Below are 26,284 nucleotides of genomic sequence, written 5' to 3'. Positions count from 1 at the left end.
ATTGTTTTTTATGATTCCATTTATTCAAAATGAAAAGTGGCATTTACCAAACATATGATCTGATGAGTAACAGATTTATAAAGCAACCACAGAGGAAAGATAGGCTGGAAAGAAAATCTATCTGATTATGATTTTGTGGTTTGTGTACTGGTTACAAATAACCTGAAGGCCATGAAATATCCAAATTGGAACCTCTGTTTAGAAAACTCTCATGTGAATAGGGACTTTTGTGGGGTTTCTTGAAAATTGTGAGACAGGATCTTCAGTGTTTCATATATCATTTTCCTAACAAAAAGTCTCATTTTTAAGGAAAAATAAAAAAACAAATTACTTGGGCGCCCAGCAGATTACATGCATAGTTTTTAATGATATGAGTGTGCATTCTTGAGTGACAGTTCATTTGGGCTTAAGGCATAGATTTCAGCATGTTCAGTGTATGGAGAAACCAGGTTGGAAACTTTCCCCTTCACTGTCTGAGCTGACACAAAACAGGAGGAGAAAACACTTTAATCTCATCATAAACAAATGTACAGGTCTGCATGAAGGTTTACACCCTACTCCGGCAAATGACGAACAGTTTGTTACTGACTCCTTCATTTAAAAAAATAGTAATAAAGAAATAAAATAGAGAAGGAGCAGCAATGCTCTCTGCAGAAAAAAAAAAAAAAAAAAATAGTGGGGGAGGGCTTGTATACTGCACATCTCCGTTTTGGTAGCCCAAAGAGAGAATATAAGCTTAAAGTCCTGAATTTAACAAACCTAATTATCAAGGCTTAATTAGTACCAAGGGTACAGCTTCATGGAACACCTGCAGACTTAATTTATGTCCTGACAGAGAGGAACAAGTGTTAATGGGCTGTATTTATGTTAATACCTGAACCTTAGGAGCCAGTGGAACAAAACAGACCACGCGCTGGTTTTCCAAGCTACAACACAAATATAAAAGATTTTCATCTTAATGCTACTTTGCACACAATTCTTCAGGGATCACACAGATCTACTTAAACTTTTAAAACTAAAAACTGGAATATGAAAAAGTAGAGCCATTCTGGGTATGTGTAAAAGTCTTACAAGATCAACTCATCAACTAGTCATCATATATTGTATTTAAAATTGACAGTGGCTGATGTGGCCAATGTTCCCATTGTTCAGGATGAGTGTTTCTCAGGACACTGAAATATAAACCCCATTGTTTCCATGGTTGCCGTAATATTAAAATAATAGCTAACATTTATGGAGAACTCACTGTGTGTCAGTCACTGTATTAAGGTCTTTGTATACATTCCCAGTTACAGATAAAGGAAGCTGACATACAGAGGAAATATAGCAGGCTACGTTTCTAGGCAGTTCAAAGATTTGGGGTTAGGCTTCCAGAACAAATCCTTTTAACCAATGAGTTAAACTCCCTCTAATATGCAGATAGTGAGAATAAGAAAAGTATAAAACATATATACAAACACATTTATAAAAGAACTCTCAGTAAATTAGAAATTAATGCAAACTCCTCAATCTAATAAAGAATAGGTACAGAAAACATACAATTAGCACCACATATAATGGAGAAATCCCAAATAAAGCAATGATGTCTGCTCTCAAAACTTCTGTTCAACATTGTCCTACAGGCTGTAGTCAGTGCATTAAAATAAGAAAAAGAAACAACAGCCATAAACATTGGAGAAGAAGAAGTAAAACTATATTCAGAGATATAGAAAATTATACAGAATCTCTTTAACACAAAGGAAAAGATGAATAAATAAATTGTAAGATCACCAGATATGAGAGCACTTTGCTAGAATCAACTGTATTTCCATACATTAGAAACAAACAATTGAAAAAAAGAAATTTCATCACGCCATTTACAATAGCATAAAAAAATCAAATGTGTAAGAGTTAATTTAACAAAAAAGTATAAGACCTCCACATTCCACATTAAAGAAGCCTTAAATAAATGGAGAGATGCATGCTCATGGATGGTAACACTTCATACTTTTGGATTTTGATTCTCCTCAAATTGATCAACAGATTCAATACCAAAGCAAATAAAATCCCAGCAGGGCTTTTTAAAAGAAATGGAGAAGCTGATCAGGAAATGTATATGTAAAAGTAAAGTATCTAAACTAACTCAAAAAATCTTGAAATAAAGAACAAAGTTTGAATCCTTATTCTTACCTAGCTTCCAGGCAATCAATGCAGTAGGTATAAGAAAAAAAAATTAGATCAATGGAACATACTAGTCTAGCAATAGACCCACACATATATAGTCAACTGATTTTTGACAAAGATGCCAAGGAAGTTGAATAAGGAGAGGATTAGTCTTTGAACAAATGGTGCTAGAACAACTGGAGATTCTTATGGAGAGAAAAATAAACCTCTACCATTACCTCACACCATATACAAAAATTAATTTGAGACAGAACATAGATCTGAATGTAAAGACTGAAGTTATGGAGTGTCTAGAAGAAAACATAGGAAAATATTTTCGTGACCTGGGGATTGGTAAAGAGTTCTTAGAACAAGAAAGCACTAAACAAACGAAAAAGATAAATTGGACATTATCAGTATTTACAACTTCTGCCTTTCAAAAGATATCATTAAGGAATAAATAGACAAGACATAGTAGAATATTCACAGTATATATGAAAAAAAGACCTTATCCAAAATACATACACAATTCCTATAATTCAATATTAAAGAGACAATCCAATTTTTAGAAAATGGCCAAATATGTAAATGAGCAGTTCACAGAAAGAAAATATAGGAATGGCCAACGAGTTCATAAAAAGATGCATTAGTCACTAGGAAAATGCAAAATAAAACTAGCAAGAAATAGCGTTTCTCACCCACAAAAAGGCTATAATTAAAAAGACTGAAATTACAAACTGCTGATGAGGATGTGAAGCAACATGAACTCTCACACACTTCTAGTGGGAGTTTAAAATGATACACAACTGAACTCTCACACACTTCTAGTGGGAGTTTAAAATGATACACAACTACTTCAGACAACTGTTTGGCAGCATTCTTAAAAGTTACACACTAAGAGTCAATAATTCCACACCTAGGTCATTGTCAAAAATACATAAAAATATAAGGGCACAAAAACATGTATACAGTACTTATGAATATTCATGGTGGCTTTATTCATAATAGCCAACAAATATAAACAACCCAATGCTCATCAACAGGTGCACAAATAAGCAAATTGTGGTGTATTTTCACCACAGGATACTACTATCCAGCATTGAAAAAGAGAACCCCTAATACACCCATCAACACAGAAAATCACAAAAACATTATGTGCATCATTAAGCAGAAGAAGCCACATACAAAGCAGTAGGTATGATTTCTATTAAATGAAGTTCTAGAACAGGTAAAACAAAGTTACAGTGATTGAAATAAGAATGCTTGTCTTTGGGAATAAAAGGATTTATTGGAAGGGAGAATGAGATACTTACTGAGGTGATGGGAATGTTCTTGTTTTTGTTTTTTTGGAGCTTTTTTTTGAGACTGTCTCACTGTCACCCAGGCTGGAGTGCAGTGGTGCAATCTTGGCTCACTACAACCTCTACCTCCCAGGCGATTCTCCAGCCTCAGCCACCAGAGTAGCTAGGGTTACAGGCAGACGCCACAGTGGCCGGCTATTTTTTCTTTTTCTTTTTTTTTTTGTACTTTTAGTAGAGACGGGTTTCACCATGTTTCCCAGACTGCCCTCAAACCCCTGGCCTCAAGTGATCCACCCTCCTCAGACTCCCAACGTGCTGGGATTACAAGCATGATCCACTGAACCTGGCCCTGGAATGTTCTATATCTTAATTGGGGTGGTGGATCCATGATTATGTACATGTGTACGTTTTTCAAAATCCAGAGAACTGTATATTTAAAATACGTTAAGTTTATAGAATGTAAATTAAGTAAATTATGTCTCAATAATATATATACGTGTGTGTGTATATAAATTTTCTCTCTCTCTCACACACACACTTTTGTGAAGAAAGTTATTTCTCAGGTCCAATTTTACATTAGTAAAACAGACCTTACTTTTGAGTGCTACAATCCAATCCACAAAAATACTTGAAAAGGTTAAGATTACTTAGGAAATTGTTTATTAATTACTATCTGAGTACATCAAGCTTTGTGGAAAGAGAGTAGGCTTAGGTGTCAAATGTCCCAGGTCATTATCATGGGTTTGCTTCTCATTAGCTATCTGACCTTATGCAAGTTAATGATCAGCCTCAGACGGCGAAGGGGTAGGGGAAGCAATACTGGCCTCACAAGTTTGTGGTGTAGCTTCAATGTGCTAACGGATGTAGAAAACACAATTGAGGGCCCTGGGTTTTGTTATTACCATCAGTAGTCCCAGCCCATTTTTGATAACTTTGTAAACACAAAATGGTTTTGGGAAGCCAGTCATTGTACAATCCTTTTCCCAAATTTTTGTTTCTGAAAATGACTAAGCAAATTTACAAAAACAATAGGAAACTTTTGGTGCCTTTTTTTTTGTTTTTTTAAATGGGTAAGTGCATTCCGGATATAATTATGTTTAAAACATGATTTAGCACACCTTTTTTTTTTTTTTCTGCTGAAGTATTTCTATTTCCTTCTTTTATAAAACCTACTACTTCTATCTTATTTTTAAAGAGCAATTGCCTGCATGTTTTCAGAGCCCTTTCAGAAATACCTTTGGTTATCACTCATCTGTGAAAAGGAAATTTAAACAAAGTTTGAGAACTGTTCTTTTCTCAAAAAAGAGAGTGGAATTAAGTATCTATTTCCTGGGATGTCAGTGTCAAGACCAAATTCATGAGATTATCATTTTCCAAAGAGAAGACAGGAGTAATATGAAAGAATGAGGTTTCATGAACTGTATCAGCTTCCTGGCATGAGAGCACTCGACTTTATAGAGTCAGACACTGTGAGTCAGTTGACATTATTCTTAAGAAAACTTGTTTTTGTTAGCATCTCAGAATTTGCCAGAACCATATTACATTTAAGTCTTGCGTTCCTCCATCAATTTGACCAATGAACTTTTTAAAGATCAATGGGCAAGATAATATCAGTAGAAGGAAAACACAATGATAGTTATTTCTTGTTTGGGGTCAGCATTGCCAAGCTGCTCAGGGTGTCCACGGAATGGTTTCCAAACACTCCTATTAAATTCTAAAGGGGAAAAGATCTTTGCCTGTGGACAGTATAAATTTGATAACAAATACAGGGTTGATGGACTGGTGGACTAGAAAAACACAAGAAGCTACAGGATGGAAGCTAGGCCACCGTCACCACCGCCATGGGGCAGAACAGAAAGAGGCATGATGTTCTGACCCCACGGAGGAGACAGTACACAAATCCTCTTCAGTGAACCGCTGTGTTTCTAGGGTACCAGGAATCAGAAAGGAAGATGTTGTATACATAGAAACTTGAGTTCTTTTCTTAATGCATAACTAAGAAAAAAGAAACCCACAGAAAAGTGAGGCAAACCCACTGATAAACAGGCAGGTTCTATTTCTGTTAATTGGGTAAGCCCAGCTTCTTTAAAAGTGATTTTAAAGCCGGTGATGCTATCAACTTTGAAATGTGGTTTGAAAAAGCGGATATTACACTTTAGCACATGTCTAATAACTACCCTCACCATGGAAACATTGAAGGCAGAAACCATTGTGTTTGTTTTCCTAATCGTACTACCAAGATAAGACATAGAGTTCTCGTAAACCGGTGCCCGGTGGCATGATGGGATCTCTGGCTTCTGCACGCTTAGTTGTGGAGGTGGATCCTGGGTGGATCCATTGGAACTATGGTAATAAGAATTGGTCCCGTCATCAGATAATTTCTGATTGAAAATTCCGAGAACTGAGTTACGCACGGTGCTCGTTTAGTCACTGTGTTTCTCATAATAGCTGCATTGTGGAAAACTGAAGCCCGTCTTGGGGTCTCAAGGTCAACTTCATATGGTTGTAAACATCTTCGAGGCATGGTTTTAGTCCCGTGTTCTTTCTCACTCTTGTTTAACTGCAACATGGCCTTCCACGCTATTCTCTCTATTGTTTCCACAGCCTCACTCCACCTTGAGACACACACAAGCAGGCTGGGCAGGTGTGAGTACCACCTTGCTCCCCGGACACATCAATCAATTTGTTTCATGGAAAAAAAAAGAAGACAACCATCTCCAGTTACAAATTAGAATCAGGCTGGATTACAGCTGCAGCAGTGAACAAGGTAGAGCAGAAAGCCAATCTCAAGTCTGTGTTTCCAACAAGTACAAAGGTTGACTACAAACAATAATTTAGACAAAAAATAGTCTAGGACTTTCTGATCTACATGCTGAAGCACCACTGAACATTACTGACTTTGAAGTTCAATAGTACACTTCGAGGTGTATCCTTTGCTGTGCTGAACAGAGGCAAAGAACCAGGCTTGAGTCTAAAACATTCCCATTAACCCAATAACACAACAGTTAGACGTGTGTGCATGTGTTGCATAACTCTTTAAAATTAAATTATCAAGGCTAAGTATGGAAATAAAAGTGAACATTAACAATTGCCACAATACACTTGCCTGTAGTTCTAGCTATTCAGGAGGTTGAGGTGGGAGGATTGCTTGAGCCCAGGAGGTCAAGGCTGCAGTGAGCCATGACTACACTATTGCACGCCTTTCAGGGCAAGAAAGCAAGATCCTGTCTCAAAAAAAGTAATAATAATAAAAATAAAAGCCTCAATAAAAGACATTACTCCATGGTAATCAGGGGTACTTGGTACTCAGATATATCACAGACACAATATCTGCTCAGCCAGTAACAAATCTGTCAAGAAAAATATTGTACATCAACTCAAAAGACACATCTAGAAAATCCTGTGTTCTAGATTGCTGGAAAACAGAAGATATTATGTGAGTTTGGTTTCCTGTTACCTGTGTGAAGCAAAAGTGTGATCAATGAAGGTGAGAGAGGCAGAGAAAGACAGAGAAAGGCACATAATGTATGACAGACATTTTCTGGAACAAGGGGAAGCTAATGAGTTCACAGAAGTGCTAGAAGGGTCCCTGGAAAATACCAGGGAACCTCAGACAAAAGAGTCTCCCAGGCAAGGAAGAAAACAACACATGAAATATTGGCTGCAACATTTAAGCAAAAATTAAAATGGCAGCCATGTGGGCAGAAGTGGAAGCAGCTGAGTCTGAGAGAGGAGTGGGTGGAGGAGGAAGTGTCTTAGGCAGTGACCTCACCCTTCTCTATTTCAGGCATTTGTTCTAGCCTGGAGATGGTTTCCTAAGTAGCAACAGAAAAAGAAAAAGAAAAGAAAAGAGAAGTCAATCCAAACCATTTAAACATAAAGAAAATATACTGAATGGGGGAGCCTGGCATGACAGCCTCTTGGATTCAAACCATGTAAGAGGGGACAGGCGAAAGGACTGGTATTTTTCGAGGCCTGACTCTGTGCTTAGTGTGGCACCGGGAGGTTGGTACATAAAAAAGAACAATGTCGTCCCTTATTTCAGGCATAGGATGGTCCAGAGGGGGCCTCCCCACTTTTATTTTCTAGTTATAGTCATTCCAAGTCATAGTCGTGTGTCTTTGTGACCCTGTCAGCCTGGAGAGCCTCCTGGTCTGTGTGGGTAACTACAGTTTACTCAGCAGTGTGGACATGGAAACTCCTGACTCCAGTGATCCTTTGACCTCAGGGTCTGCTTCGAGGGCCGCTGCTCTGCTACCAGAGAAGTTGGGCTTCCTGCTATCGCTCTTGAAGGAAGGAATCCAAGGCATTACTGTTAAGCTACCTGTGAGTGCCTGAGGACAGAACAGACACTTCACCACCCATTTGTAACCAAGCCTAGGGCTTGGCGTAGGAGACACCAATGAACGAAGCCAGCATGCTCAAACAGCAGGGTTCCTTAATCCAGCTGGATCAGCAGCCGTTGGCCTAACTGCAGATTCGTCCAAATCGTGGCTAATAAAACTCTAAAACAGAGGGAAGAAAGCTGTGGGATGCCGTCAACAGGACACCGGCTCCTATAGCATCACAATCACCCGCCCGAAAGACCATGGATACTTACCTAGCCCAGTGCACGCCAAATTGTTTTGATTTTTGCAGGTGACCTGGTGTTTCACACACGCAGAACCTCAGTGGGTAACACGGGTAAAAGCGGAGTTGCTTTGGATAAAATGTGGGGGAAGGATGCTTTGAACAAGAATGATGTTGTCTGGCTCCCCTTTCTTGACATGTGTTCTGGACAGCGGGGGTGATCTGTCCATGATCGCCATTCCAACTAAAGGTAGAACCAGGCCTAGAACATCTTCTGCACCAACATGAAAGGATCTGTTTCCCTTATTAGGGTATTAATTTCTCGAAGGCATCCCTTCAGCCATCCTGTGACCCCAGAGTCCAGCAACATACACAGGCACAGGAATCATTTTAACATGTGGTTCTTTTTTTTTATTTTAGCCCGTGGTTCATTGAGTACCTCTTGCCTCTTGAGATCAAAGAGGAGCTACGGTTGCTAATAGTTGACTTCCCCTCCTTCTTTCCAATCCTTGAATTTCGTATGCAGTTTCCTAGATTCCGCCATTCTCATTGCTTGTAGAGAATTAGTATGAAAGAAAAAACATTCTTTTGCAAGTGACAATGTTTAGAGAGAGAAAGAAGACATTCACTAAGCAAGGAAAATAACCCATTTTATCAAAGACATACTTTTTACTTTATTATAGGCCTAGAGTTTTAAAACACTACTACTGACAGCTTATATATCCTAGGTTCTGATTTCTCAAGCTAGGTAAGACCTCTCCGACCTACACTGGCCATAACAAAGAACTGAAGCAAACTCCAGAAAACCAACTCTTCTCCTTCATTTGTTAGAGCTGATGAAGAAGTATAATCGGTCATTATCTAAAGGTTAATTTTTTTTCCTTTGCCTTCATATATGAAATTTCTCATTGGGACATTTCAGTGCCCTTAGAAGAATACCCAGCAGTGGATTCCAAATCATTTGTCATCTTTCAAGATCTGAGAGTCTTTCTTGACCAATTTAGAAAAGAAGGATGTTAGAGCAAACAGACAGCCTAGCTGCTAATGACGGGCAACAGTTCAATATTTTATGCCACCTTAAAAAAGTTTCAGTAACTGAAGGTGTTCTCACATTAATTCTTTGCATCAATTATTGACAGAGAATTTAATTTAAAGGCAACTAGTCAGTAACCTAGGGGTAGTGTTTTAAATAATTTATAATTGCTGCATGGGTGTAATCATATTGCTATTGATTACCATCCAGTCACTTCTACAGGTCCAGCAGGTCTTATGCTAATTACTTTTAGTGAGATCACCTTTTTAACTCTGTATTCCCTGGTAACAGGAACTCATTATAAAAATAACTTAATGAAGCGCAATCGTGTAGAATCCTTGCAGGAAGGAGGGAAGCGAGGAGGGTGAACTTAGGAGAAAGCCGGGAGGTGAAAGCATTAGGCTGAGATTTACAGATCAACAATCCTAAACCTGAAATTACACACTGTCATTCAAATATCAGATGGGACTGAGACAACAGGGGTGAAAAACCGATTGTATGGAAGAGGGGCGGGCAGAAAAAAGAGAACTAAAGGAAGATTTAAACAATTCATTTTTGAGAAAAATTATCTAAATTTCACTTTATTCATCCACCTGGGAGAATTTTTTATTCACTGTGAAAGAGACTAGCAATAATATTGAGGGATTTGGGAAAGGCAACCTGTGATTTACTAAACATTTGTCAGAATGAGGCCCACTGTATGCTCCCTTTTATCCTCAAACAGTGTGAACCAAAGACAGGTTTGTTCCCCGGATGAAAGGAGATTGATTCAGTTATTAAGTGGTGCAGGAATGCACCTAAAGTCTTTGTAATAATAGCTATGAATGCGTTTTACTAAATATTAACAAAACATGCTCGAAACCCATGATTTCCTGTATACTGTTACCTTGAACAAGGCTAAGGCTGGCATTTACATAAAAAACAGAAAGTGAATGAGAAAGTCATCAGTAAATCATAGTAGAGGAGGCCTGTAGACAAGGCATGCTCAGATGCTGGTCTAGGGAAAGACTGGCTATGGAAAATACTGGCTGAGTGAGCAGATCACATCTAGACACTATCACTCTTCTGTCTCTTAATTTGTTCCCCTGGCAAAAAGAGAGCAACTACAGAGGTTGCCAAGGTGGCCAGGAAGTGAAGACATCAGCACCATTTCAGGGAAGCCAGGAGGCTTGCCCAGTTCAGACAGCAACTTGTGGACAAGTCCTCCTGACTGTGGTTGGGGGAACAGTCTCAGAAGGCCCAGAGGGGATGGGAGGGATGTCCGTTAAGAACATGAGGATTAGGAATGATAGAGAGATGAGAGGTCAAATAAGAATATAAAAATGGGGCTTTTATTTATTAATGTTTGTTTTCATTTATTTTTAAGCAATTGCATTTCAATCACAGATTTGCCTCATTTACAAAACGTATCTGTCAGTATGTGTATGTGCTTCAAAACTGTTACAATATTGATGTTGTTTAGGAAAAAACGTGTGTATGTGTATGTGTGTATATGTGTGTGTACGTGTATCTCCCTAAGAGCAATTATGTAATAAATGCAATATTTTTGTGCCACTTGGTTTCAAATTTCAGAAAATTCCTAACATTTAGGAGACAGAAAAAAAACAAAAAACAAAGAGAGATTCATTTTCTGAAAGAAGAGACTTACGATGGTATACCTCTAATTTAATACAAATAATTTGGGTGGCTTATTAACAGTGGAAGTTTATATTAACAGAAAATTCATCATATAGTATGGACTTTCACCAGAGACCGCAAACATAACCCCTGCTCTGAAGGTGAGGACACCGGTATCTTTAAACCTTGGGTGGCAGCTGTTGTCACAGAGGTAGAACAAAACAAAATAGGGAACTATGCCGCACAAGTTAAAAGGGGGGAAAAAAATACCTGCAGAAATTGTCACCTGCCCACACTGAGAGTTTGCTCGCAAATATTCTCACTTAAACCTAGTGAAAAGGAAACAACAAAGTTCTAGCGTATTCCATTTCCCCTGGGCATGCTTAGTACCTTCAAGCTTGGCCTGGGTTTCTCCTAGTGGAGACCAGTGGACACAGGCCAATTCTTATGGTTGATGCAGAGCATTAAAATACATTATATTTGAAGCTGCAACAGTGTAGTATTAACTGCCAAGGGCAAGAATTATTACTCTGAGACACACCAAGTCGGCTTGCCTTTCATTGCAGATCCTTAGATGGGGGACCCAGTGTGCAGGGTTTAGGCTTCTGATCTATAGCATAAATTGGGGTGGTGGGTGCAGGGGGACAAAGATCTTCTTAAAAAGCCAGATAGAAAGTATTTGACTATGGGCCATTGCAGTGTGAAAATAATTAGATATGCACAATATATAAACGAATGAGTGGGGCTGGACTTTAATGACATTTTACTTAAGGAAACAGAAAATGCCTGTCATTTGCCAATGCCTGGTGCAAATCCCTATTATCTTATCATGAAGCCATATTCCTGAAAGGTGGGACAGAGAGTTGACTCCACAGGGCAGGCAGTGAAACCGACCCCCGAGTTGAATTCAAAGAGAGACACCTCCTTGCAAAAGGAAAGAAGTCAGCCAGGATGGGATAAACGGTCAGCTTCTAGGGGGAAGTGGAGGTGGTGTGGAGCACGGACTAGGGAAGGTTTCTAAGGGTATCGGGGGGAGACTATGGAGCTTGGGGGAAAAGGAGAAGCTTGCAATTGCCACCGTGAGGAATGGAAGACAAACTAGATCGAGTAAACAGAAGGACTGCTAGGCAGTCTTGAGACACAGTTGAGACCATGAATTAAAAAGAAAAAAAAAATCAATATCCTCTTACAACTGTACCAACAGTGACAAAGGGCACAGAACTAACCCTGGGCTATTTTAGGGGAACGTATTTTGTTGTCTAGTCTGTGTCTAGAGATGAGCAAAGCGATTGTACACCCAGCCACAAGAGCATCTCAGAAGACTCCTAGTGGCAACATAAAAATAAGTTCTGGCTCGGTCAGCAGGGAGATGGTTAAGCCCATCATTTGAATGATAGCTGTCTCCATCCTCAAAACTAACAAAAGCCGTCTTTGAGTTCTAGAAGACAGGGAAGCTAGGATCCTGAGAAAGGCTTTCTGCCTAGAGCTGTTGGTTAGCACCAGCTAATAGCACCTAGTGGGCCTCAGGATGTGAGAAACTAAATCCCTAGACAACTACAAAAACAATAGGAGTAACGCCTGGAACCACAGGGACCCAAGGGCCAAAGTGGCTGCCTCTGGGCAGGTACCTGGGATTTCAGTTCTGAGAAGGAAACAGCAAATCAAGGAAAGTTTTCTCCTCACTGTAATCACACCAGCCCGAAGTGGGTTCTCAAGTCACTTTCAGAAGGGAGAAGCAAAGCACAAAGCTGCCAATTGCCCAACAACTCGGGTAGGGTTAAACATTTTATGCAGGAATCAGCATCTTTAAGGAGCTCACCTTTTAAAAGGAGCCAGCTTTTTGTTGTAAATGGCACTGACACTACAACAAGAAAGTTCATTTCACAAAGATGATTCATTAAGAAATAAAATATTCATGGCTGACAGCTTGAAGGATCGCCATACAGTTATATTCTAATGCACCTGTCCTCTCTGTCAAGTCCAATGTGGGATGTCATGTCGCCAAAGTTTTATTTAGAAATTGTTTGTCAGAGTGAGCTTTCTAATGTGAATGAAAAATTCATCCCCTCATTAAGAAGATTTTACATGAAATGTCTAGGATTTTCAATGAACACCAGGACATGAACCAATTACTGTTAAACACTTAAAGAGACAGAGTCCTAAGCTCACTCAGCAAAACTCTTAATTGCACAAATGTGGAGAAAACTCAACATCCCGAAAGGCAAATGGGAATTTTGATTTGGAAATTTTCTTTTCTTTTGTTACATCTGGAAAACCCTTATCTTTAAAAGACCTGGGGGAATTCAAATGCACTATTTTATGGAATCTACACATATCTTATCTGAGCCTTTTGTATTTTCACATTGGGTGATGGATTTTGGGATTTTCAGCCACTTGTTCAACTCCCAAAGAAAATGATTAAAGTGTTTTGGAAGGCTGTTGAGGTGTCTGTAGTCATTTCTTATATGAGTGTGTGTATATTTTATATACTTTGTTGCCTTCATTGCCTTCCCACCTTACTTTCATAATTTGCGTAAATATCAAACAGGTGCCTTGGAAGTGAATACACTGAGTAATTCCAAAATGTTGGGACTTGGGAGAGAGGGGAAAGAAAAGTTGTAACAGATTAAAATAGAGTTGGGCTGCATAGACAGGAGAAATCCACAGGGGAATCGCTTGTATAATGAAATAGCATTTTATAGTCATGACAATGGATTAAGTTGACATTGAGACTCTTTTTTGACATACGGTCTAGTTCAGCTTAACCTATGGGAGAAAACAGTTCCCAAATCTAGCCCTAGACTACGTAGACACACACCACAAACACACATACAGCCAGACTGTCGTTTCTTCACTTCCAATTTCAGAAAAAGGTTTAAGATGGACAGTATGAAATCTGAAATTTCTCCTCCTTAACCCAGCAGACTCTATCAACTTTAAGAATTTTATATTCACTTTCATTTGATAGATGCTTTGGTGAACTAGTTGGAGGAAAAAGTAGCCTTGCCCCTGTACCTGTGCATTACAATCCCATAAGACTCTAACAAAGCTTTCCAAGAAGCAAGGACTCTCAATAAACTTTTTACCATACAGCTGTTTTAGGTGGAACCAGAACTTCATAGTCTTTCCTGGGCTTTAATTATAGCTGCCTCTGCAGTTTCTTTTAGACATATTCTTTCTCTATATGTTTTTCTTTTCATTTACATTTACTTCTCCCTTCATGTATATTTTATATACATATATGTTTTTATTTGTAATATTTTACATAGGTTCTGGAAAGCAATTGGACAATACATATCAATGTGTACCAAGGCTCTTAGAACAGTTTAGATGTGAGATGAAATTCTAGACATCTATCTTAAAACTTCTCTGCAGATCAGATAAGGAATTTTGTACAGAGATGTTCAATGATGTGTTATTTAAAATTGGAAGCAAATGTCCAAAAGAAGAGGAAATGTTCTTTTGCAAAGCCACCATTAAAAACTACATTTAGAATTTATTTTCTCATATAACATTGAGTAAATAAAGTAGAATACAGAATGCATAAAATGAACTCAGAGATTCATGAGGCAAAAAGTAAACGCACTTTTTTTCCAAAAGAAAAAATACCAAATGCTTACAATGGGTATGGGTAGACTTTACTTAAAAAAAAAAAAAAAAAAAGTACAGTCAGGCGCAGTGACTCATGCCTGTCATCCCAGCACTTTGGGAGGCCAAGGCGGCAGATCACTTGAGGTCAGGAGTTCAAGACCAGCGTGGCCAACATGGTGACACCCCATCTCTACTAAAAATACAAAAATTAGCCTGGTGTGGTGGTGGGCACCTATAATCCCAGCTACTCAGGAGGCTGAGGTGGGAGAATCACTTGAACTTGGGAGGCGGAGGTTGCAGCGAGCCAAGATGGTGCTATTTGGGCAACAGAGCAAAACTCTGTCTCAAAAAAAAAAAAAAAAAAAAAAAAAATTCAATCCCCATCCCTGTACATGGATGTAATTAAAACTCAACTCTAAATTGAGTCAAATTCTACACACTGCATATGTATACAGCAGGTAAGTGAAATGTTCTTTAATATATAGACTTAAATAAGAAGGGGGAAGAATCCGATCCTTCTATTAGGTAAATCAAATTATCAGTTAAAAAAAAAAAAGTCTCCCCTTCATCTTCTGCCATTCGTGAGATATTAATGTATTGAGTTATCCCTATGGAAGTTGCAAAAACTATTTACATAAATTCTCCAGTCTACCAAATTGCAACTTGCTCAAATAAATCAGACACTGAGCCTCTAGTTTCTCCGAATTTTGGTTAACAGAACTCTGTGTTGGAAATCACATCCAATACATTTTTCACAATCTGCCCATAATTAGTTTCACTGGGAAAACTGTGAAGAACTATTTTGCTGCTTTTAAATACATAATTTTGGTTCAAGAGCCCAGAATAAGATGTTTAGACAGAGTGAAAACTATTTTTTAACAAATCAATATTAATTTATCTGACTGTTATGGTCTCAGGAGCCAAAAAGTGTTCTTGTACTGAGCTGACAGGAAAGATTTTATCCTGACCAAATGTTATTCAAATATTTATAAGACTGGATAATTTAGTAAAGAAAATACAGATGGAAGAAGGCAAGGGTATTTTTGTTTTCAGTGATCCTTCCCCATTTACAAATGACAAGACCTATTAAAAAAAAAAAAAGTAGAGAGTGGTTGGTAATCTGCCCCCAACCGTGAGTGAGCTCCTAGAGGGGCTGGCCATTTAGCAAACTCCAAAACTAACAGAGATATTCACACATTTCAGAAGTTGCCAATGACACTCTCACCATTGAACCTGGGGTGTCATGGTGGTTAAGAACAAAACATTGCACGGTGGAAGGCACAACTTCCCAGTGACACAGCTGAGGGTCAGATGTCTTGGTGGGGCCTCCAACGGTATGAATTAAGACTGGGTAACATGGATGGATGGAAAAAGCAGAAGAATCAACGGAATGCACTGATTGTGCTTTATATTCATCACGTCCTTTAATTCTCTCAACTGTGAGATATGATCATGTATGTGTCCATGAACTTTGCGTTGGAATAAAATATACATGCAAAAAAATGCACAAAACATACATGTGTCACTAAATGAATTTTCATAAACTGAACACACCAAGTAGCTTGAACAAGCAACTTAACATTAGCAACATGGGGGAGGCCACTTCATGCTCCCATCCATTCTCTACCCTAACTTCTAAATAGGAATAGTTTGCCTTTTAGTGAACTATTGTAACTATAATCACATAGGATACACTCCTCGGTATCTTCCTCCTTTCTCTCAACATCATCTTTGTAAGATAAATCCACATGGTTGGATTTAGTTGTAAGTCATTCATTCTCGTTGGTGAGTAGTCTCCTCTTGTGTGGATTTATTATAACTTATTTATCCATTCTACCACTGATAGATATCTGGGTGGTTTACCAGATGTCTTAAGTAATCATGAATAATGACTCATTGTGTTATCATGAATAATGCTGCTAAACATATCCTTGTACTTGTCTTTTGGTAAATGTATGAGTACATTTTGACCAGGCATATTCTTAAAATTGCTTTTTTGTTTGTTTGTTTTGGTTTTCTTTTTGAGACAGGGTCTCACTGTCACCCAAGCTGGAGTGCAGGGACCCAATCATAGCTCACTGTAGCCTTGACCTCCCTGGGCTCAGATGATCCTCCTGCTTCAGCCTCCCGAGTAACTAGGACTACAGGTACATGCCACTATGCCTGGCTAATATTTCTATAGAGATGGGGTTTTACCATGTTGCCCAGGCTGGTCTTGAACTCCCGGGCTCAAGCGATCTGCCTGCCTCAGCCTCCCAAAGTGCTGGGATTACAGGCATGAGCCACCACTCCTGGCCAGAAGTGCAATTTCTAGGGGATCAGATATGCTTATATTTGATCTTATGTAGATCAAGTCTTCCAAAATGGTTATACCAACTGATGTTACTATCATAAAGAGGTTTTCTTTCCCTTTAAATAATCTTTTTATTTTAGAATGTTAGTATTACAGGGAACTTACAGAGAGAGTACACAGAGTTCCTCCATGCCCTTTATTGTCTTTCCCCTAATGTCAACATCTCACATGACCATGGTACACTTATTGCAATTACTTCTTTTTTTTTTTTTTTTGAGACAGTCTTACTCTGTCACCCAGGCTGGAGTACAGTAGCATGATCTCAACTCACTACCACCTCCGCATCCTGGATTCAAGCGATTCTCTTGCTTCAGCCTCCCGAGTAGCTGGGATTACAGGCGGGCACCACCACACTCAGGTAATTTTTGTATTTTTAGTAGAGATGGGGTTTTGCCATGTTCACCACGCTGGTCTCGAATTCCCGACCTCAAGTGATCAGCCCGCCTCAGCCTCCCGAAATGCTGGGATTTGGGGCGTGAGCCAGCATGCCCAGCCCATGGTATGCTTATTAAAATGGCATGTTACTATTAAGTAAATGACAAACTGTATTAGGATTTCACCTTTTCTGCTTCAGGAGCTAATCCAGGATGTCACCGGAGTGCATTTAGTGTTTCATCTCTATGTTACTGATGAGAGAGAGGGTCCAGATGGGTTCAGGAGCTTGCTGAAGTTCACGAAGCTTAGAGGGGAGGCCACTTTAATTTCCACAAAAACCACAATAACAAACTTTTATCACTGTTTCCTGAGTTATTTTGTGTCCAGGCATGTGTGGTGGCATCCAACAGGTGATCAGCTCTTCTTGAATATCTGGACCCTGGGCACACTCGAATGAAAGGTGAACCACTAAGGTGCTTCCTGTCCTCCAGTCTTCAATTTAGTTGCAGTTCCTTGTGTTGGGAGCAGCCAGAGAAACACGTCACTCACAGTTCTGTGACTTCTCCCTCAGCCTAGGACTGGAAGACAGGCTATGCTCTTTTCCAGTTTGTGACACTTGACCAAGCAGACACTCAGGAAGTCTTTGCTAAATGCGTGAATGCCCAATTTTATTTTTAAATGGTGGCATTGTAAAAACTTTATATTTAAGATGTATGACCGGGTGTGGTGGCTCATGCCTGTAATCCCAGAACTTTGAGAGGCTGAGACGGGTGGATCACTTGAGGTCAGGAGTGCAAGGCCAGCCTGGCCAACAAGGTGAAACCTCCGTCTCTACTAAAAATGGAAAAGTGAGCCGGTCATGGTAGCACATACCTATAATCCCAGCTACTCGGGAGGTTGAGGAGAGAGGATCACTTGAACCTGGGAGAAGGAGATTGCAGTGAGCTGAGATGGCACCACTGCATGCCAGCCTGGGTGACAGAGTGAGACTCCATCTCTAACAACAACAAAAAAAAGATGTATGGTGTGTTAACAGAACCTTCTCCAGCTGTATTGGAGCTGAGGATGATTGACTGGGAGGCACAGGTAATTAAACAGAGGATGGAAGATAATCCTAGCTCTGTGAGATTGCTGTGCCATTTTGTGCAAGCTGCTTAACTTCTCTGAACCTGTTTTCCAGGAACTATGAAATGAGGATACAAATACTGTCCTGGCTCCCTGTGTATACTTGTCAAAGGCTTTGAAAACTATAACACACTATACACATGTTAAGAAGTGTTGGCTTTATGACACTTATTCTTAATAATTCAAAATAAGTCACAAAACGGAGAAAACTACTTATTGTCAGTTCTTTGTTTTTGTTTTTGTTTTGTAGATGGAGTCTGGCTCTGTCATCCAGGCTGGAGTGCAGTGGTGCGATCTTGGCTCACTGCAACCTCCGTCTTCCGGGCTCAAGCAATAATACTGCCTCAGCCTCCCGAGTAGCTGGGATTACAGGCATGCGCCACCACACCCAGCTAATTTTTGTATTTTTAGTAGTAGAGACGAGGTTTTACCATGTTGGCCAGGATTGTCTCAAACTCCTGACCTCAAGTGATCCACCTACCTCAGCCTACCAAAGTGCTGGGATTATAGGCATGAGTCACCGTGCCCGGCCTGTCAGTTCTTCTAATTTCAGAAGAAAATGCCTACATCTGTAAAATCACTATAGAAACCAACTGAGCAGAAGAACCATTTTGGCGTAGACAAGCCAGAAAGAAAATCATTGATCATCCTATTACTTCTGGAGTGATTAATGGCGAGCCAACCTGTCATGTACAAATATTGTCTATCTGTATTTAACACAATGGAGCTAAGGAGAATGTAATATAAAGCAACACAAATACCTTACATCAAGTCACAATTAGTCTTGATCTTAAAGCCAGACAGAAATTGCCTTGAGGTTATAGACTATTCTTTATAGTACCCAGCAAGGAGCCTGGTGAATAGTTGGCCCTCCGAAAGTGTTTGTTGAATATTTAATTTTCTAGTCTAAATGCATTGGAAACTTTTATCCTCTGATTTTCCTTGAAAATATATTTTGGTGAAAACCTGTATATCAGTTTCCTAGAAGTTCTGGTCTGCAAGAAAAACTTAACCAAATTAGACTGTAACATGTTTCAGATTTTGCCTGGGCAGCAGTGACTACGTAGACAAAATTTTACCAGGGCCAGGCACAGTGGCTCATGCCTGTAACCCCAGCACTTTGGGAGGCTGAGGCGGGTGAATCACTTGAGTCCAGGAGTTTTGAGACCAGCCTGGGCAATATGGCAAAATCTCATCTGTATCAAAAAATACAACAACAATAAAAGTTAGGCAGGCGTGGTGGTGTGCCCCTGTGGTCCCAGCTACTTTGGGAGGGTGAGGTAGGAGAATCACTTGAGCCCAGGAGGCAAAGGTTGCAGTGAGCTGTGATCCTGCCACCACACTTCAGCCTGGGCAACAGGGCGAGACTTTGTCTTAAAAAAAAAAAAAAAAAAAAAAAAAAATTACCAGAAACTTTAGGGGACCGAAAGAGAGACTCATAATGAAAAAATGTTTGGAAAACAGGAGTCAGAGTCCTATACCTACATCTGACCTGATCTGATATCATACACAAGAAGGGAGAGCATTTCTCTGAATCATGAACTGATCCCAACTTAGAAACATACTCCCATGTTGGGAAAACACATTGTCTTTCCATTCGATACAGTAAGTTCTTTGAAACCATCTTCTCCCAAAGGTAGTGTTGTCAAAAAATAGCCGCTCACACTTACGTGAACTCTCAGATGGACCGCCGGCAAGAGTACATCAGCAAGTTCGGCAAGTCAATTCCCTCGCCAGTAATAAATAAGGAGCAAAGGGAATGAAGATGGGCATTTTGGCTGGATTCCAAACGCAAAAACCTGCCTATCTACCTTCAAAATGATGCAAGATTGCAGTTTGTTTAATGTTCATCTTATGTGCTTAATTACCGATAGTGCTTGACTAATTATTTCTTGTTTTGTAGACTATTTAAACAGAGAAGGAAAGCAGCGATATACTTGTGTAGACCGAATGAGGATTTGTAACTCATTTTTGTAATCGCATAATTCCCGGAGGGCTTCATTACAAACACGAAAGAAAACAGGATGCTAAAAGCAGGTGACAGTCTAATTTCCACAGGTACGGGTGAAAGCATTAGAGTGAAGCAATGGAAAATAAAATAAAAAATAGCCTTTAGATGTTTCCATCCATGTAAGGTGTTTTCATGTTAATAAGAGAGAAAACTGCAAATACAGCAAGTATCTTCGTTTGGTACTGGCGTCTTTTCTGATGCCTGATTTTATCCAACATCTCTGAAATAAACCACAAAACAGACCCCAGTTTTCTTATTCACAAATGTAAGTGTTTGTCAAGTCACATACGGTGTTGTGAACTCGGATCATGTCTCTGTTTTCACTGTTTTACTTTATCTGCTTTTAACTATAAATTCCTGGTCAGCTAAAGCCATTACACCAGAATTCAAAATGTTTTGAAAAATGTGAGGCTTAAACTAAAGGATAATACCAGAGACCCTAGAGATTCCAGACTGTTAGGATTTACTTCTTCTTCTTCTTCTCTTCTCTTTTTTTTTTTTTTCAGATGGAGTTTTCGCTTTTGTTGTCCAGGCTGGAGTACAATGGTGTGATCTCGGCTCGTGGCAACCTCCGCCTCCCAAGTTCAAGTGATTCTCCTGCCTCAGCCTCCCGAGTAGGTGGAATTACAGGCATGTGCCACCATGCCTGGCTAATTTTGTATTTTTAGTAAAGACACGGTTTCTCCATGTTGGTCAGGCTGGTCTTGAACTCCCGACCTTAGGTGATCCACCTGCCTTGGCCTCCCAAGGTGCTGGGATTACAGGCACGAACCACCGTGCCCCGCCAGGAATTACTTCTAAGCACAAACAATGTTGCCTCTTGGATGGAAATCAGATTTGGCTGTCATGAGGCCAAGGGCCAATTTTTTTTGTTTGTTTTTTTGAGAGTGGACTGTATGTCCACGGTGGTATTAGATGTTTGCAGAAGTGAGAGGAGATCCTGAAAGAGTATGAGCTGTGGATTTTGCCCTTATGGCATGAAGAAACTAATTGGGAATTTGAAATAAGACAATTGAAACAACAGCAAACACCATCTTTGACATCATGTTGTCAACATCAGAGGGGAAACCCTTTATCAGGCTCTTACTGTGTCTCATACTGAGATGCAATCTTTACTTACTCTTACACTGTCACAAAAGCCTGCCTGGCACGCCCAACCAGCCCCTTTTCCAGATGTTGCAACTGAGATCTGTGACCTTGAAGGATGAGCTCCTTGCCCTCAACTTCCTCGATTTTCTTATCTGCATTTTTCTGACTTAACAAGTACTTAGAATTATAGAAGTTAATTTGTTTCTGGTAAATTCCTCCTTCCTTCCCTTCCTCCTTTCCCCCTTCCTTCCAGATCTAGGGTGGAGTGTAGTGGCACAATGATAGCTCACTGCAACCTCAAATCCCTGGGCTCAAGCTATCCTCCCTCCTCAGTCTCCCAAACAGCTAAGACTACAGGTGTGCACCACTATGCCTGGCCTTTTTTTTTTTTTTTTTTTTTTTTAATTTTTTGTAGAGATAGTATTTTGCTATCTTGCCCAGGCTGGTCTCAAATTCCTGGCCTCAAGGGATTACAGGGATTCTCCTGCCTTAGCCTCTTGAGTTTCTGGGATTACAGGCATAAGCCTGGCCTGGTAAATTTCAAGCAAGCAATTTCACCAACATTGTTGGGGTAGAAGCCAGACTACTGGGTGTTGCAGGGAAAGGGTCTATAAAGGAAATTAAGGAATAAAATGGGTAACATTTACAGAATCCTCACATGTACCAAGCAATGTGCTAGGTTCTTCATACATACTATCTCATGATGTCCTCATAGCAACCCTGTAAAATAGGTGTTAATCATAATATAATAATAGTTAACATTTATTAAGTGCTAATGTGCTTCAGAGATTAAACCAAGCTTTTTATATGTGTTATTTCATTTGATACTCCCCCAAACCCTATAAAATAGTTTTGATTACCAATCACCCTCATTTAGCTGAAGAATCAACTGAGGCTTAGAGAGGTCAATTTGTTTCAAAGTTACGATAATTACTTTACTCAATGACAGGGGCAGGAATCGAACCCAGGAGCCTGCCTGCCATGTCCATACTTCTCAATGTCATGCGAGGCCATCATTCAGCATGGTATTTTTATTTATTGCAACTCAGACAGGCTCAGTCATCTGCCCAAGGCCATGGGGCTAAGGAGTTGTGGCTCGGGATTCCCGTCCACAGTCTGTCGTCCTAAACAGCAAACGGCACCGTCCCCGCAAGCAGGCATAGCTACTCAAGAGGCAGGGCAGTGGTATTCAGAACCCCAGTGGACACTTTTTGAGCCAGTACTAGTTACGCTAAAAACTACAAGGAATGCTTTGTCTTAGGGGATCTTCCTCTCTGGTGATGCAAAGAGAAGGGACCTGTTAGAGCCTATAGAAACAAAATCATCTGACCTGTAAAAGTCACAGGAAGGGATTTGCAATTGAACAGACCTGGTTTCCAATCCCCTCTCATCCAGGAGTATCTGTGGGCACTTAAGTCATTTAGCTTTTTGGGCTGTTGGGCTTAGCTAGAAAATGTATATAAAACTACCTACGTTGCTGTGTGGTAGAATGAATCAGACATTATACATCCAAGGATATTTCTAGATTCATTCATCGAATAAATATTAATTGTCTACCATGTGCCAAGCCTTCTTCTAGGCCCTGAAGTACAATAGTGAGCAAAAGAGACAAAAATCTCAGTACTTAGAAACTTACATTCTTCTAGAGAGTGGGAGAATAAACACAAAACTCGTGTACATCTATGTCTCTATGTCCATGTCTATGTCTACATCCATGTCTTTATCTATGTGATACAGTAAGCGCCACAAGGAATACAAAGTAGGAAAAGCAAGAGAGGGTGCAAGCGTCAGAGAGGCAGGCTGCCATTTTATAGTGAGTAGTGAGAAACAACTTCACTGAGAAAGTGTCAGATGAGCAGAGCCCTTTGGGGAAGAACAGCTCATGGTGCTATATGGGAAGAATACTCCAGGTAGAAGGAACACCAAAGGCAAAGCGTCTGAGACAGGAGCACACCTGGCATGTCGGAGGAACGGCTGAGGAAGAACAAGAGAAGAAGACAGTAGGTGGAGACAGGTCACAGGGAGGAGGCAGGCGGGTCACAGGGAGGCGGCAGGCAGGGCATACAGAGGGCTTGGTGTCCTACTGTGAAGATTTTGCTTTCTAATCAGCCTGAAATGGGATATAAAGTCTCAGATGGATGAAATAGGACTAACTTTTGTGGTTTCCTCCCTCATCAGACTAAATTAAGAGATGAAGGAATTGTCAAAATACAAAACCTTCTTCCTTCTTGATCTGAACCCAATGACCTGGGAGGGCTTGTAAAGAAAAGAATTTGTTTCTAGAAGAGGTATTTAAATGTCCTGGGGCTCTTCGAACCAGCAGAAATAGGAACCAGTTAAATTAACAGGCAAAGTAATAAGACTGTACAGAGGAAACACATTTTCATACTTTATGCCTTAATTTTAAGTAGAGTTACAAGATTTCCTGTAGGAATTCAGAGTGTTATCTTATTTTATGCCCCAAACTAGAAAGAGCATTCCACTGGGTTTGCCATGCTGTTAAGATGAAAATATCTGTTTGAGCACAGCATAATAGATGAGGTGTTTAAGGCATTTTCCTTTAGATTTTTGGTTAATCTTCTTTTAGTTAATTTTCTGAGATAAAATCCAGTTATAAATAACCTGAGGGTACCCTAACTGGGCTGTTCTGAGAATGGCAAATCTTTAATAGCCAGAACTTCTGCCTTTTAGAGATCTCTAGAGAAAGCAGTACTTTGAAAATTATCCAAAGCAAAATAAGTCGAAAGCATTAACAAATTAAAGAGAGTGGGAGAGAAAAGAAAGGGGCGAATGAGAAACTTCTTTGACATTCACAAGACAGCAGATCTTACCCTTGAAACTCCTTAAAAAAAAAAAAAGAAGAAGAGTCAAGCGTTCACATCCTATTTGTTGATTACAACAGAGAACTGGTGAGTTTCCGTCATAACAGAGTCTCGGAAAATTCATCCTTTTTTACAAAAGGAAAGGAGAGAAAAATCCAGACAAAACGCTCAAAGTGCAGAAGAAAGGGCATGGCCATAAGCAGCCATCACTTAGATTGAAGTACAATGGGTACAACCTTAAATAACAAGTTTTAGAACTGCTTTTGAAGATAGCTGGTGGAAGAATTTAAAAAAAGAAAGGAAAAAAACCTTAAGTGTTTTCCGTTGTTAAAATGTAAAGCAAAATTTATAAAAGGATTATAAGGCAGCGTACGTAAGGAAGTCATGTAAACTGGTTGAAATATGGAGACTTCCTCAGCACAAAAAAAGCAGGTTGGCTGCCATCCATCTGCAGTGTATACAGTACTATGGAGCCTGTTTATAAAAATAAGAGAGGGTGGGAGACTTAAAGCGGGTAGAAGTCAAAACAAAACAAATCTGTAGGACTAGATAAGGGAGCGTGATTATTCCCAGGTACTAACAGGCTAAACGGAATCAGGAGAAAGAATTAGAACAAGTTTCTACTAAGCAATAAAAGGGTGGGAGAAACATTCTTTTAAAAAACGAATGAGATGCTCTAGAAACCTGTAAGTCAATAACCCCGTCACCAATTGTAGGATTATCCAGGACATGCAGAGACTACACTGACAGGCCAGTTGAAAGGGTAGACAGAGTTGTAATCGAGCAGGAAATTGCCACTGTGGCTTAGAAAAACCAAGTCTTGTTTATGGGTTTGCCTCCATCTGTCTAAGCTTCTATAAAAGGCAGCTGGTGAAATGTACTGGGATTCTGATGATACTCACCTTGAGATAAGGGATATGAAGAGTCGGGAAGAGAGGCAAAGTGAATTCCATATAGCCAAGAAGAGAGAGAAGGAAAAACAGATTAAATAGCAATCAAAACACTGTCCCCCACTTAATGAGGAACCTGTCCAACTGATTTGCTATTTTTTTGGTCATTCTAGCCAGGCAGATCAGACACTTGAGACTTACAGAAATATTAATTTGGACTAGACACTGGAAATGTCTTACATACTGGGAGAATCATAAAGGTAGAGAAGGCTTACAAAGCAAGATGGCTGCCACTGAGATGGGCACACTAAGGTTTTTAACAGTAATCTATTACTTGATTTATGAGGAGTGGTAGAACCCTAAAGAAGCAGTGAATATCCAACACTGAAATTTGAGTTGGCTCTACCTCAGAAAGGTTTCAGCGGCTTCATCTCATGCAAGCTTGCAACATTCCTGAATTCAAACCCATAAAGTAGAGAGTCAGCCCGAGACCCTCTTCAGAATCCACCGAGTCTGCTGGGCAGGAAGAGCTAGGGCTTGTTGACTCGTCTTACTGCAAATGAAATAGTAACTTTCTCAGAAGCATATGATATTGAAAGATTCCTTTAAGAGGCCATGTCCTCAAAGACATGTATGCAATGTGAAGTCATGGGGGCAGGCCTTCCTGGTTCAAATCTATGTTTTTACAGCGTTGTGTCTCTTTGCTTGAAGGGGAGCTCTTGGGCCTGTTTAAGGGATCATTTACCACCTCCTGTAGGAAAGTCTAGTGGAAATCACTTCTAGTGTTGAGTCTCGGCCAAATATACTCCCATGTAGAAGGCCTGTGTAGGAGGTTATGCTTGGAACAGTTGGGTAGATATTCTGGCATCCTGTGATGGCCTTACTAAGTCATGACAGTCAGCCAAAAAAAAAAAAAAGGAAAAATCTTCTGGTCACAGACACAGTTGAAGGTGTTTCCATTTTTCTCCACTACCCATTGCCAATATGTCTTTAAGTCATTTGCCATCAGAATCTGTAGTGGAGACCATCCAGACATCTTTTGCCATGAATAACATCAAGTTCTTCCTATATACCAGGCGCTGCAGTGAGCCCTGGCCAGGCACCACATCAGACTCAGACAAGTTCATAATTTTCTGAAATCGACCCAGTTGGAGGTAGCAGAACCAGGACTGTATTCCAGGGGAGCGGGACTTGACAGCTTTAGCAACTGCGTCTGCTTTCCCTCTGCTCCTAGCCTCTCATTCACCCAAGACCATGCCTGTTCAGGTTGCAGCTGTCTATTCAAGTCCCCATCCCAGGGCCTCCTTTCCTGGCAGCTCAAGTAGAAGCCCTTTTTTTTTTTTTTTTTTTTTTTTGAGACACAGTC

General features: G+C 39.9%; 1 protein-coding gene and 1 long non-coding RNA gene across 3 annotated transcripts in view; one reads left to right on the top strand and one right to left on the bottom strand.

Moving 5' to 3' along the window:
- LOC114674417 (uncharacterized) overlaps nt 1–19,514 on the top strand; it is a 52,729-nt gene extending 33,215 nt beyond the window's left edge. The window contains exons 3-5 of the long non-coding RNA XR_013412203.1: nt 16,829–16,964; nt 18,357–18,453; nt 19,369–19,514. This is a non-coding gene — a long non-coding RNA (uncharacterized LOC114674417). The remainder of the gene's footprint in view (nt 1–16,828; nt 16,965–18,356; nt 18,454–19,368) is intronic.
- WWOX (WW domain containing oxidoreductase) overlaps nt 1–26,284 on the bottom strand; it is a 1,123,672-nt gene that overhangs the window by 309,691 nt on the left and 787,697 nt on the right. The window lies entirely within an intron of this gene.

The sequence above is a fragment of the Macaca mulatta genome, chromosome 20, assembly GCF_049350105.2.
Source record: "Macaca mulatta isolate MMU2019108-1 chromosome 20, T2T-MMU8v2.0, whole genome shotgun sequence".
NCBI classification, from domain to species: Eukaryota; Metazoa; Chordata; class Mammalia; order Primates; family Cercopithecidae; genus Macaca; species Macaca mulatta.
The sequence above is the reverse complement of the archived record's forward strand: the minus strand, read 5'-3'. Positions and strand labels throughout refer to the sequence as shown.